Genomic DNA, 13,920 nt, shown 5'->3' on the forward strand with positions numbered 1-13,920 from the left:
TGGTCCTCTATATTCTCACTATACCAAAATCTCTATAGTTGGTAATTTGTAATTTATATGTCTACAGAGGGCTTTCCCCATATTCTCAATGAACAACCATCTGGCTTAGTCTTCCTACCATAGTTACTAGTTTTACTTGTAGATTTGCCAACTTGAGTACAATATATTAGTGGTAGAGATTAATAATATTTAATATTAGTGGTAGAGATTAATAAAGGTGACAGGGATGTCCATATTGCTGAAGGAGTTTAGATTAAGCAGGCAGATAGGATGGATCAAGGGACAGAAGGTGACACTGAAAGAGTTCAAAGTCATCATACCTTAATGTTAATGTTGGGTGGTGATTTCAGGGTGGGCTTTCTGTGCAAGTTTTAGAGCTCCATATCATTACATTAGAGTATCCATGGAGTTGAAAGAGTGTGGAAGAATGCCTAGCCGTCTCCATTTTGAGGATGCCTGTAAACAGGTAGAGTTGCAGGTGTACTCAGATGCCTCAAGAAGGTTAGACTTTGATTCATATTCGAGGTTAAATATAGAGTAATGATTCTCTGACTATAGAGGCCCAGGTTACCACCACTGCCAGATTGGCCTTTTTTCATCTGAGGTGTCAGACAGTTGGTCCTGTATCTCACCCTAACCTGGTCACAGTGCCCATTCAAAGGTAACTTCCAGGCTGGATTATTGTAACTCTATCTACATGGGGCTACCCTTGACCCTGCTCCAGAAACTCCTGCTGGTGCAGAACGCTGCTGCATGGATGTTGACATTGTCGCTTTTAGGGGCACGGATCCATCCTGTGCTGTGTGAACTGCACTGGCTACCTATTGAATACTGAATCCGTTCAAGGTGCTGATACTTACCTTTAGGGCCCTATATGGCCAGAGGCCAGCATACCTTCGGGACCGCCTCTCCCTGTATGAGCCTCGTAGGTCTTTACAATCAGTGACTCAACACCTTTTGGTGATACCTGGCCCCAGAGACATCTGTCTGACCTCGACGAGGGCTAGGGCCTGCCTGGTGGAATAAACTCTCCCTGGAGATACAGGCCCTGCAGGATTTACTTCAATTCTGCAGGGCCCGTAAAATAGAGCTCTTTTGCCAGGCTTTCAGCTGAGTCAGTGGATGTCACTTGTTATTGGTCGCCACCCTTTCATTCCATCCCAGTGCTGTAGGACCTGCTGGACCTGGACAATAGGCCATGTTTGTGAGACAGAATTTGTCATTTTAGTCTCTATAATTTTACATTTTATATATTTTATTTTTTTAAAAAAATTGTTGACTGTCTTTTATGATGTGACCTGCCTTGAGCCTGTTCTATGGGAAGGGTGGGCTAAAAATTGAATAAAATAAAAAATAAAATTAAAAAAATGTAGAGTAGATTTGAGATGAATTCAAAATCTTAATCTTTGAATAATTTATTCTAATGATGTTTTTGGTAGTACCATGGCATAGGGATATGATTTGGGGCTGTATCAACAGTAGCGTCCAGATCATGCAAAGAGATGGTATTGCTTTACTCTGCTCTGGTTAGACCTCACCTAGTGTATTGTGTTCAGTTTGGGGCACCACAGTTTAAGGAGGATACAGACAAGCTGGAACATGTCCAGAGGAGGGCAACAAAGATGGTGAAGGGTCTAGAGACCAAGTGCTATGAGGAAAGGTTGAAGGAGCTGAGTATGTTTAGCCTGGAGAGGAGATGACTGAGAGGTGATATCACCGTCTTCACGTATTTGAAGGGCTGTTATATAGAGAATGGTGTGGAGTTGTTTTCTGTTATCCTAGAAGGTTGGACCAGATAACCACCTGGAAAAGCTTACAATGTGGGTTTCTGCCACTGTGTGGAGAGTTTCCATTCTTCCCCCAGCAGTTGCCAGGAAGATTTGTCAGCCTCTCCACACAAAGTGAGAAATCTATGTGGTAAGCTGGTCTAGAAGATACAGTCAATGCTTGGAAATTTTGTCACAGGAAGGTGTTTTATTGACCCTCCCATGATGTGTAAAATGTATAGGCTATCCCTTAGATATCAGTTCACCATTATATTGGGATTAATTCATTAAATAAATTAGACATCATTATATTCATATCATTAGAAATCTAATTATTATTTCACTCACAATAATTGCCTTCAGGGTTTTTTTTGTAGAAAAAGCCCAGCAGGAACTCATTTACATATTAGACCACACCCCTGACAGCACCATTGTTCAACATAGGGGTTTTTTTGTAGAAAAGGGCCAGCATGATTCATTTGCATATTATGCTACACCCCTGATACCAAGCCAGCCGGAACTGCGTTTCTGTGCATTCCTGCTCAAAAAAAGCCCTGATTGCCTTCCATTGGAAAATAGGGTCACAATATTGGAATTATGTATATGCATAATGCATATATTCCTACTTTTGTCACTTGGGGCCCCTGACCATTCTTGCCCATTCACAGAGTGTAGGAAAGAAGAAGTGAAGGCTCCCAAAGCTGCTGTCATTTGCCTCTGTTCTATCTAGCTGTGGCAGCCAGTCATGCTCACTTCATCTGGGACTCCACTTACCCCATCTGGGGTTCCAGTAGCTGGTTTCTGCTGACAGCAGTGGCTCCTGCCCATGACTTTGGTGGAGAATCAGCTTCAGTAAGGGTGGTGACAGCAGTGGTTCTGGATCTCCAACCTAGACTTTTCCCAGGGCTCCATATTGCCCCTGCTGCTCTCTCCAGATCAATTCACGGTGATTCAGACCACAAAAGGGGGCAGGGCAAGGAGAATAGGATGGGTAATGGAGGACAGAGGGAAAAACATTTACATTATGAACATTGTGCAGCTCTCTATCATTTCCCTATGGAATAATTTCTACTGAAGTTTTGGGAATTTGTTTTATACATGGAAGAACAAATTCAGGGAGCTGCTATGATGGAATGAATCTATGAGACTATCTTTATTTCATTTTTTCCCCTTAATGAACTGAATCTTGCAAATCAATATATGTCATTATAGTTTATTCTGCCTTTTTTCCTCTGTTCATGGTATATGAAAAACAATACAGAAATCAGAAAATCATCAGGGGGTTGGTGATATTATAGTAAGAAGCCACAGACAATTATATCTTAGTAAAAAAAAAGGAGGGAGAGAACAATATTTTTACGTTGGACAGGTTCTTCAATTATGCATTTGATTTTTATAATAAAACAAACATGTCTTCAATAACAGCTTGAGCTATAAATACACTCATACTTTTTACTAATCCTTTGGAAGAGAATGGTACTGTACTTACAAATGTAATGCAGTGTGTTCTGTCCTCTCTCATTCATTTCTATTAAAAATTCAACTAATTTAACATACATTATTAAAAGGGCTTGGGCTGGCTGCAAATCAACAGTCTTCATAAAGGCTTATGAGCAGGAGAGACAAGCTGATTAAATCTGGGTTCAAAGGTAATAACGACGAATATAGGAGGGAAAAAAACTTTAATAGATTTATATTTTAAAAGTCATTCCAGAATTTTAAAAAGGCATTAGTGTTTTTAGCTGCTAACTGTTAACCAAGGACCTTCAGTATGCATTCTCATTATTTGAGAATTTATTAAATAGAAGTTTTCTATATAAAACTGCTGATTAATGCAGCTTTTAATTTACCTGTTTCAATTTAAGCGGGGCTTTCTTGTGATTATATCTAATATATGCTACAAATGCTCTTTCAAGGACCCACTTCACATCCATTCAGGCCAAATACACTATTTTTGTATATGGGTACACAGAGTTGCCTTATAGTGAATGGACATATATGGACATATGAAGCTGCCTTATACTGAATCAGACCCTTGGTCCATCGAAGTCAGTGTTGTCTACTCAGACTGGCAGTGGCTCTCCAGGGTCATTTGATAGATTCACTGAACCCAGTACTGTTTATTTCAGTGAGTTTAAAATTGTGGTTCAGGACCAATAAGTAGGTCACAACTCTATTGTATGTGGGTTGCAGGCTGTATGTGTGGGGGTAGGGGGTTGAATTAGTCAGCTTTTCTACTGGTGAAAACTGCAGGAGGGGTCCTCTAACCATCAAAAAGGCTATGGTAAGAATTATGGGATCTACGGTTATAAAAGCCGTGTAGGATGGGTCTATATAGTATGAAGGGAAACTGAATAAGATTGAATTAAAAAGACATCTAGATCCAGCTGGGAGAGGAAGTTCTGGACCTACCTCCTCCAAAGGCTGAGAAAAAAAAGGAAGAGAAGGAGGGCTTGCAATTCTTCCTCCCCCCCACCTTATGCTCCCTGTGGTCTGCCTATTGCCTTAGAAAACCTGATACCTGCTGAAATGAAGACAAGTGTCCCATGCACCGATTCTTTGATTAAGACAGCTCCTGGCAAAACGGGAGCAGAAGGTGTGGTAACTTATGCCTGTCACCTCCTAGACCTGTGGGCAGTCAGGTCTGAGCCAATTATATTCTTCTTCAGTATTAACTGATGTGATGTTCTTCTGTTTAATGTCATAGGAGGGGAAAGGTCAACTAACAAGCTACAAGGCAGAGTGGAGATTTGAGCCTGGGTCTCCAAAGTTTTAGTTTGATCCTCTAATCATGAAACCATACTGGCTTTAATTTGATTAAGCCTCCTCAAGCATTGAAGAGTATGCTGGTAGAATTACCATACAGGCAAAAACCAAGGAACAGTCACTCTCCACTCTTCTAAGTGGAAGATGCATGTAATTCCTTAGGAGCAACTGTGTCTCTGGCCAGCTCACTGGTTCTACACACAGTGCCAACCTAAGCAGATCATTAAGAAAGGTGTAACATTGCTTAAGAAGGCATGTGTAAGTGACTTAAAAGTCCATTTGCTTTATTTGTGAGACACTGAAAAGGTAGAAAATAATCATACCCTCCCCTGCTGTTTGTGCCATAGTCCCAATCTGAATTAGAGGCCCACACTTCCTTTCTTAAAGGGAAAATACTTGGGAACTCATTCATGAAATTTGCAGCATGTTGGCCCTGAACAGTTTAGGGAGAAAGTTGCAGCAGCAAAACTGGAACACAAAACAACAAAACTTGCAACCAAATTACTACAAGAAATAAATTCTTGAAAAAAACTATTTATGTGTATTGTCTCTTCTTCTATAAATAATCAATACAAATTCTCCAATATTATCCCTACATACATTCCAATGGCATAAAAATGTCCAAATCTTTTGTTCTTAAACTTTTTTGACTCAAAAGTCACCCCCGCAGCAGTTCTGGGTGCGCCCATAATTTTTCCAATTCAATGGGTGATTTGTGGATCCACCTCATGATTAGTATTTTATGTGGAGATTCTCTCCTTTCTAAGTAATCCAGTGATAACCACCATGATTCACAAATGTGGATTGTTCCAACAGTGGGGCTGCTATCTTAATTAGCCATTTCACAAATCCACTTCACTGGGTACCGGAATAATAGTAAATTATCAATAGTAAATTATCACTGTCCATTCATACACTTAAGTCACATTCACATCCAGTCAGGCTGGCTTCTTTTGTTTCTTTTATGCTGTGCACACACTGTTTATGCCATATAGGAGCAATTTAAACAAAAAAAACAATTAAAAAGGGTTCATTTTAATTGGAAAAAATTCAGTGTGAGAAAGGGAAACTGACATGAACAGAAACTGAACTTGAATGGCACCATTTGTATAGTCCCTTTTGTGGGATTAGATTGTCTGTATGTGAATTTGTACTTCAGGAGACTCTGTTCAACCTTTCAGTCAAAAGCATGGAGACTGAAGTCAGGGATGGTAGAGGCAGCCCTCCATCCTGCACACCTTCATTGTGAACAGAGCTCTGTATTTTTCCACTTCCATGACAAATTCTGAAATCTGAACAGGAATGCTTCTAGCTCATAACTCAGCACTCACAAACACTGTGCTTTGCCAGTTCTATAAACTATATGCTTAAAAAAGACGGAAGAATAAATCCATTGACTACCAAGATCCCATGGTTGGATCAGATATTACAGCTATATCTAATCCATGCTTTACCCGAAACTTTCTAAAGCCATTGACTTGTAACTGTTTTTGCACTGGAGCTTTCTTGACTGGTAACATATTGGTATCTGGTCCAAGTGGGCAGCCGTGTTGGTCTGAAGCAAAGCAGTAGTCAAGTGGCACCTTTAAGACCAGCCGCCCTGAGCTTGCCTCGGCGGGGAGGGCGGGGTATAAATAAAAAAATTATTTATATTATATATTATAACTAAGTTTTATTCAGAATGTAAGCTTTAGTGTGCTCTAAACAGACTTCATCATACAAAAATGGAATGGCAATCAGTCCTAAATATAGAGAAAGTAGGCAGTGAATTAGTATGTAGAGTCATGGAAATGTTTTTAGCAGATTAAAAGAATCACAAATTGGGGTCTGTGCTTGTTAGTTAGTGCTAACTGGGGTGAAACAACAATGGAGGGTGATAAAAGCAGACTGATGTCACCAGGTGTAAATTGCCATAAATAAGAGTTCTGGGTTTAAATAGAGGGCATTAGTTTCTCAAGAGGTTTAAACATAATTCTAGTTTGCCATTAGAAAAAAATAATACATTAAAATACATTAATCTGCTAAAAACATTTCCATGACTCTACATACTAACTCAATGCCCACTTTCTCTATATTTAGGATTGACTGCCATTCCATTTTTGTCTGATAAAGTCTGCTTAGAGCACATGAAAGCTTACATTCTGAATAAAACTTAGTTGGTCTTAAAGGTGCAATTTGACTGCTGCTTTGTTATATTGGTATCTGGGCTGCTGTAAACCCACCTATGTGGCCACGGTCAGACGTGCATTTATATCCAACATAGCCATGGACCCCTGTCGAATTTAAAGTGCATGTCCAGACAGCAATATCTGGGAATGCTCTGTGAGCTGTGGGCAAACTGTCCTGCCTCGACTCAGTTCTGGACTTATTTGGCAGTGTATAAAGTCCAGTTTGGCAGTGCATAAAGTCCAATGTTTGATGACGGGCCATGAATGGATTTTCCCTGTCTGATTTCTCCAGCATCATCAAGCTGTCACAACTTCCATCCCTATCAATTCTGGTTTGGCACCATTTTTTTCAATCTTAGCGATATGCACATAACCACACAATGGGCAAAAGGTGGCAGGAGCCTGCGGGTGCCTCAAGCACTGCAAGTGCAACTACAAACACTTTTTTTGAGTACTTTTTTAAGGTTGACATTTATGAGTAACACAATCATTATTTAGTCCATGCACCTAGAAAATAGTCCCTATGTGGGCAAGCCAATCAGCAGCATTGTTTATGTGCATGCGCAAAGGCCAGGCCATCTGATTGGCCACTGATGGGACAGGCACTCGGTGAAGTGGATTACAGTCAGGATGTTTGATCAGGCAACTGTGTTTCAAGTGAAGGCAGACAAAAACAGGAGTGCCTCTCTGATGGGTTAAATGGTGTGTCTGACCGTGACCCATATGTGGTGTTTCTAGGCCTCTGAAATAAGAGAATGGTCAAAGGACACAACAAAATGCCATGTGATGTGCTGATTGTTGATATTTTCCAGGGGATACATGCAGTTTTAAAAACCTGGGGCATTACGTGGGTATCAGTTCAATCCTAAACAGAGTTACACCTAGGGTTGCCAATCCCCAGGTGGGGGCAGGGGATCCCCCGGTTTGGAGGCCCTCCCCCCGCTTCAGGGTCGTCAGAAAGCGGGGGGAGGGGAGGAAAATGTCTGCTGGGAACTCTGTTATTCCCTATGGAGATTTATTCCCATAGAAAACCATGGAGAATTGATCCATGGGTATCTGGGGCTCTGGGGGGGCTGTTTTTTGGGGTAGAGGCACCAAATTTTCAGTATAGCATCTAGTGCCTCTCCCCAAAATACCCCCCAAGTTTCAAAACGATTGGACCAGGAGGTCCAATTCTATGAGCCCCAAAAGAAGGTGCCCCTATCCTTCATTATTTCTTATGGAAGGAAGGCATTTAAAAGGTGTGCCGTCCCTTTAAATGTGATGGCCAGAACTCCCTTTGGAGTTCAATTATGCTTGTCACAGCCTTGATCTTTGCTCCACCCCTAATGTCTCCTGGCTCCACCCCCAAAGTCTCCTGGCTCCACCCCCAAAGTCCCCAGATATTACTTGAATTGGACTTGGCAACCCTACCTTTGTAAATCAATTGAAGTTATTGAGATTAGAAGGCTGTAACTCTGCTGTATTTGACCTATTATTTTGATTTAAAAACAAGAACAAATATTTGTCATTTTTAAAATATGTGTATATGCAGCCTGTCACACAAACAGCTGCTTTGTTAGGGTAAGGGACTATCAATTCCAGGAGGATGGGTGACTACCATCTGCCGCTGAATACAATTTTCCTGGCAGGAAGAGGGAATTCTGCTGATATTTCTAATCACTTTCATTAGATTTAGTGCTTCACAGCCTGTTGGTTGCATGATGAAACATTAGTCACAAATCTCACACCAATTTTATGTTTATCAATTGTATAGTACAAACCTAAGAAGGGTTAAATCATTCTAAACTCACTGCCTATAAGGGCACAACTCTGCTTAAGGTTGCACTGTTAATGTTGAGAAACTGAGACTGGGATCTACTGTGTTTCTCTATGTCATAGATCTTCCATTTGTTTTCATTGTATTCATCATTAAACAAATTTATTTTCATTATTGCATTTCTTCCCATTGAAAATGCTGCCACCACCCAGCTGCTTGCTTCTCCTCACTTTTCACAGTCCTCTTCTCCCTGTCCCCCCAGCTGCTTGTCCCCACACTATTAAGAGGTTAGATAATCTTGAGAACTACAGTTCCCAGAGTGCACTGGAAATGAATTTATCAGGAAGCACATGGGTACAGTGCCTGCCTCACTTGTATTGGAGAGTGTGTCCAAGATGTCAGATGAGGAAGGGAAAAGATTCTCTTTCAATTAGCACACATTCCAGATGACTTGCTGCTACCTCTGCAGCAGTAAGCATGCTGGTGGGATAAGGAAAGTGAGCAAAAAAGAAGAGGAGAAGCAGAAAGGAAGGTGGAGCAATGCATGAACTAATGACATTCATTTTTTTTGTTTCCCCATGCATTTTTGTTAATATAAAGCAGGAAACAAATGAGATTTTTACCTTTTCATTTGTTTAGCAAGGGTTTTTTGTAATAGTTTCAATTTCCCCCTTTTAAGCAATGTGTGATTTAGGGCAGGAATTCTATTTCAGGAGCTGAAAAGATGAGATACCTAATGAGAATAGGAGCATTGAACTGGTTGTGGCAGCAACCAAATTCCCAGGGGGGGGAAATGGTTATGCTGCAATTTATTATTTATTTTTTCCTCTTTTTTAAAAAGTATGCCACCTAATAGGCATATAAAGAGACTCACAATGGAATTTAAACAATAAAACCTAGCAGTAAACCTCTACAATAGCATCACATAAAGACTGCAGCACAACTTATAAACCAAGGAAGGAAAAGAGAAAAGCAACAACCAGATCAACATACTTTGCCCACCTCAAATATGACGAGGGTGGCAGCAAGAGGTTTTTAAGCTGCTTTTGCCTGCAGACATGTCGAAGTCTAATCACAGTATGTGCTCCCATATTTAGCAGGAGAGTATATAGTGGCTTTTAAAGTAGCAAAATTTGTCAATAATAGTAATTTACATAAACTGATGACAGGGCTTTTTTTGTAGAAAAAGCCCAGCAGGAACTCATTTGCTTATTAGACCACACTCCCTGATTGCCAAGCCAGGCAGAACTACATTCCTGTGCGTTCCTGCTCAAAATAAGCCCTGACTGAAGCAAGGGAAAGTGCCTAAGTTATCATTAGAATGCCTAAAAATAACATATGCTTTCAACCTATAACAGGGTTACCAGATGTCCTCTTTTTTTGGTTTCCAGATTTCTGTCCAGTTTTGGGCTCTTTAAAAAAACTGATAAAAATGGCCTCTTGGGGTTGGAAGTTTAGGAATATTCCTAGTTAGTAGCAATTATCACAGCTTAATTAGTAGGGGTATTAAAAATGAGATCTGTCATAGTGATCACTTTTTTGGAGTAGTCAGTCAGGAAATATGTCCTCTTTTTTTTGTTTTTCAAAATTTTGTAACGTACCATATAATGCCCCCTCCCCACTCTGATTTGTGGTTCTGGGATCAGTCCTTTGCTTATCACAATCTTCTCTTTAAAAATTTCCTTTTGAGACTTCTGTAGTCTGAAATGTCTGGCAAAAATCTAAAAGATTTAAATACCAATCAGATTCATAGAACTTACAGAAAGTGGAATTCTTTTTACATCTTATTTTGCTCAATTGTTTTTTGACTGGACTAGATGCTTTAAAGTTCAGCCAAGTAGGGTATCTGAGCTAAGACCTGAACCAGTTCTTCCTCTGACTTGTGCACTTTATAGACCCTCTTTTTTGTTCTTTGAGCCTGTATTTCTGCTGTGAAGATACGGCATGTCCTGAGTACTCAGGGCACATTATTTTATATCTGGAAATAAGACATTCTTACCCCAGTTGGTGTATCAATTAGTATTGTGATTGTAGTGTGAAATGAAATTGACTGAGCATAGTGGCATCCTCATATGTATTCCTTCAGGTGTAATGAGTGACAGGAAGGCATCTTACACTTGGATTTTTAAAATATATATATAAATAACCTTTTAACAGTCCATCAAAAAAGCTTGCTTTGTTCTCCCTTTGCCATGCAGTTTTAAAGACTTCAAAGTTTTCAGCAGCTCTTCAATTCAACCACTTGGGGGCATGAGATGTTTGCTTAAGAGAAATTCTAGATGGTTAGAGAATCCTATACAGGCTGTGGAATATGGAGGTTTGGTGTTCAGTAACATGCCCTACAAATAGCATTTGACTGAAAACCATCACAAACTGAGCCTTGTGTGAAATAAATCTAAACTCAATTACAAAACATGTTTCTTTGTTTGGGAGAGAAAATGTAGAAAACTCTGCTCAATTTATCTGCTTTCTAAATGGCAAAATTGTATTTTCAAGAGGCAAAAAATACAATGTTCTGAAATGTGAATTTAAACCTGTGCATTTTCAGACATTTCATTGTGTTTAATTCTATTATAAGCCAGACAGCTATCAATTCAGGCCAAAACAAATTGATTTAATTGAACACTAGTTCTTAATATCCTGATGTAAGAAAAAGACAACTCTTATTCATAGTAAGTTTATTGTTAAATTTTAATTTACTTAGAATACTTTTAGAAAGAATTATGCTTTCAGGACTAATCATGTGCTGCAGGACACCATTTATTGCATTTTGATAGGAAAGACCCCTAAATGTAAGACAGATTGAAGAAACAGCCGTTTAATTAGCTTTACAATGCAATTTGAAATGCGATAAACTGATTTGTACTTTGGGTTGGGAAAAATGCATGTATGTGATGTCCCTCTTGGGAGAAAGAGGACTAAACCTATTTATCCACTTTGGTGAATGAGGGTACAAGTAGATAGATTCATTTGTTTTACCTCCTTACCTAAATTTATGCATTTTATTTTGTTAATTGACTTTCTAAATCTGAAAACTATAGACTGTTTTACAAGTGTTTTACACGTATGTGCTACAAAATACAGAATGTTCCTTTTGAGAACTCTCATTCAAATATTTCAGTGTTAGTATGCTCACAGTGCAGTCCTAAGAGCCTTTCCTGGCAGTAGGCCTCATTGAATAGATTTGAGTAGGATTCTGAGCAGGCCTGCTGTTGATGCTGTCAGTTTTAGAGCCAACTCATTTCCCCCATTTTTTTTTATGCAAAGTGTTTCTTTTTAATTCCTGTTTTCATTTTTTCTCCAGGTATCACCAAGACCATTTGAGAGATTTTTCAGTTTAGAAAAAGAGCTCACTAAGGGGCAAATTACACAATATATTTGTCCACTTGTTTAAATGAGTGTTCCCCACAGCCAGTAACCAGCCCCAGGGAACTGCTTCTAAAAAGAAGAAAAGGGGAGGGGGGAAGGAAAGCACAAATGTGCTCAGAACAGCATGAAGGGGGGGAAGCAAGATCCCCTTACTCTGTCAAACAGTTTTCTTGCCCCCAAACTGCATGGGGGGGGGGGAGGGAGTAACTTTGTCAATTTTTACTGCTTTATGCGAAGAGTCTGCTCCACATTCAGCGGCAAAATTAGTGAAATAACTCCCCTCATGCGGTTCTTGGGTTAAAAATTACTTGCAGGGAGGCAGGAGTCCCCCCCTTTTAGAAGCGGTTCCCTATAGCTGCTATGCGGCTGTGGGGAACAAGGGCAAACTAGTGTAAACAAGTGGACAACCCAATTCTGTAATTTGCCTCTAAGGGGAGATGTGATAGAGGTATATAAAAGTACACATGCAGTGAAGAAAGTAAATAGAAAGAGTTTCATCTCCCTTTCCCATAATACTAGAACTTGGGGGGACCCGATCAAGTTTATGGGCAATAGGTTCAGGACTGACAAAAGGAAATACTTTCTTTATGCAGTGAGTAACTGAACTGAGGAATTCATTGCCAGTGGAGGTAGGGATGGCCAAGAGCATAAATCAAGGAAAAGGAGGATTACACAGATTATTGGAGCATAATTCCTTTCCATCCATTCTCTTCTGAAGGAAGTCCCAACATGAGACGGGTTGACTTAATCAAGGAAGCCAAGGCCCTCAGTTTGCAAGTGCTGAGAATGGCTGTTAATGATAGGACATTAATTCATAGGGTGAACATAAATTGGGAGTAACTTGACGGCACTTAATATATATACACACACAACTAAATTCATGGCTACTAGTCATGGTGACTGAAGAGAACCTCCATGTCCAGAGGCAGAAAGCCTTTGGATACCACTGCCAGGAGGCAACATTAGGGAAAGGTCTTAGGGTTCTGGCAGGGGATGGGGGAGTAATAATAATAATAATAATAATAATAATAAATTTTTATTTGTATCCCGCACTCCCCGCCGAAGCAGGCTCAGGGCGGCTAACAAGACATGGTATACACCATGATTTTGCATAAAACAATTTTAAAATACAGTTAATAAATACATTTAAAACAGTTACATCAAAAGTTAAAACTACAATAAATTAAGGTGCTATATTCAATAGATGTATTCCGATGTAAGGTTGCCAGATACAGGGTGGGGAACTCCTGGAGATTTGCGGATAGAGCCTGGGGAGAACAGGGACCTCAGAGGAGTAAAATGCCATAGAGCCCACCCTCTAAAGCTTCCATTTTCTCCAGGGGAACCAATCTCATTTTATGTCCTTATTTTCATTCTGTCCATTTTCTTTGGCAAATTTCCGATGTATGTATGCTTCTTGGACACTGAGATACTCTCAACCATGGCAGCCCCCAGAGCCCTAGCGCTGATGAAGCCCAATTTACCTTGATCAATGGTGAGGGGGTTAGTGGTGGGAGCAGAGGAGTGGCCTCCCCAACCCAAGCAGGACACATTGGGGCCAAGGAGAGACCAGATGACTGCCAATGCAGATAGAACATGCCACAACATGTGGAGGAAAAGCAGATATCCAGCAGATGTGGCTGGGCAAGAAAGAAGGCCCGGAGGAGCAGGTGGTGTTGCCCAGGAGCTGCATCTAGAAGGGATGATGGCAGACATGGTAGTGGGGAAAGACAGGGCCAAACCACTAGATGGTCCCACTGCACCCCATGCTGAGGGTAGAGGTAGGGGATGGATACCCATTGAGATGTCCCTGTCAGACCTTTTGAGGGAGGGAAGGCACTGGTGTGTTTGGGGATGTGCCTACCTCTTGTGGGAATTTAAGGAGGAGGCTTCAGGCAGGCTGGGGAAGAAGAGTGTGGGACTCTCAACGGAGTGCATGGCAGTTCAGAGAGATCCATTCAGAGAGCCCATGAACAGGAGACAGGGAAAAGGGTGCTTTAGCATCCCTCCTCCTGCAACATCTGAGCCCCATAGGCTTGCCAATCCCCAGGTCCCAGTGGGAGTTCTTCCACTTTCCCAGGCTCCTTCCCGC

This window comes from Heteronotia binoei, chromosome 10 (genome assembly GCF_032191835.1).
Source record: "Heteronotia binoei isolate CCM8104 ecotype False Entrance Well chromosome 10, APGP_CSIRO_Hbin_v1, whole genome shotgun sequence".
Lineage (NCBI taxonomy): Eukaryota > Metazoa > Chordata > Lepidosauria > Squamata > Gekkonidae > Heteronotia > Heteronotia binoei.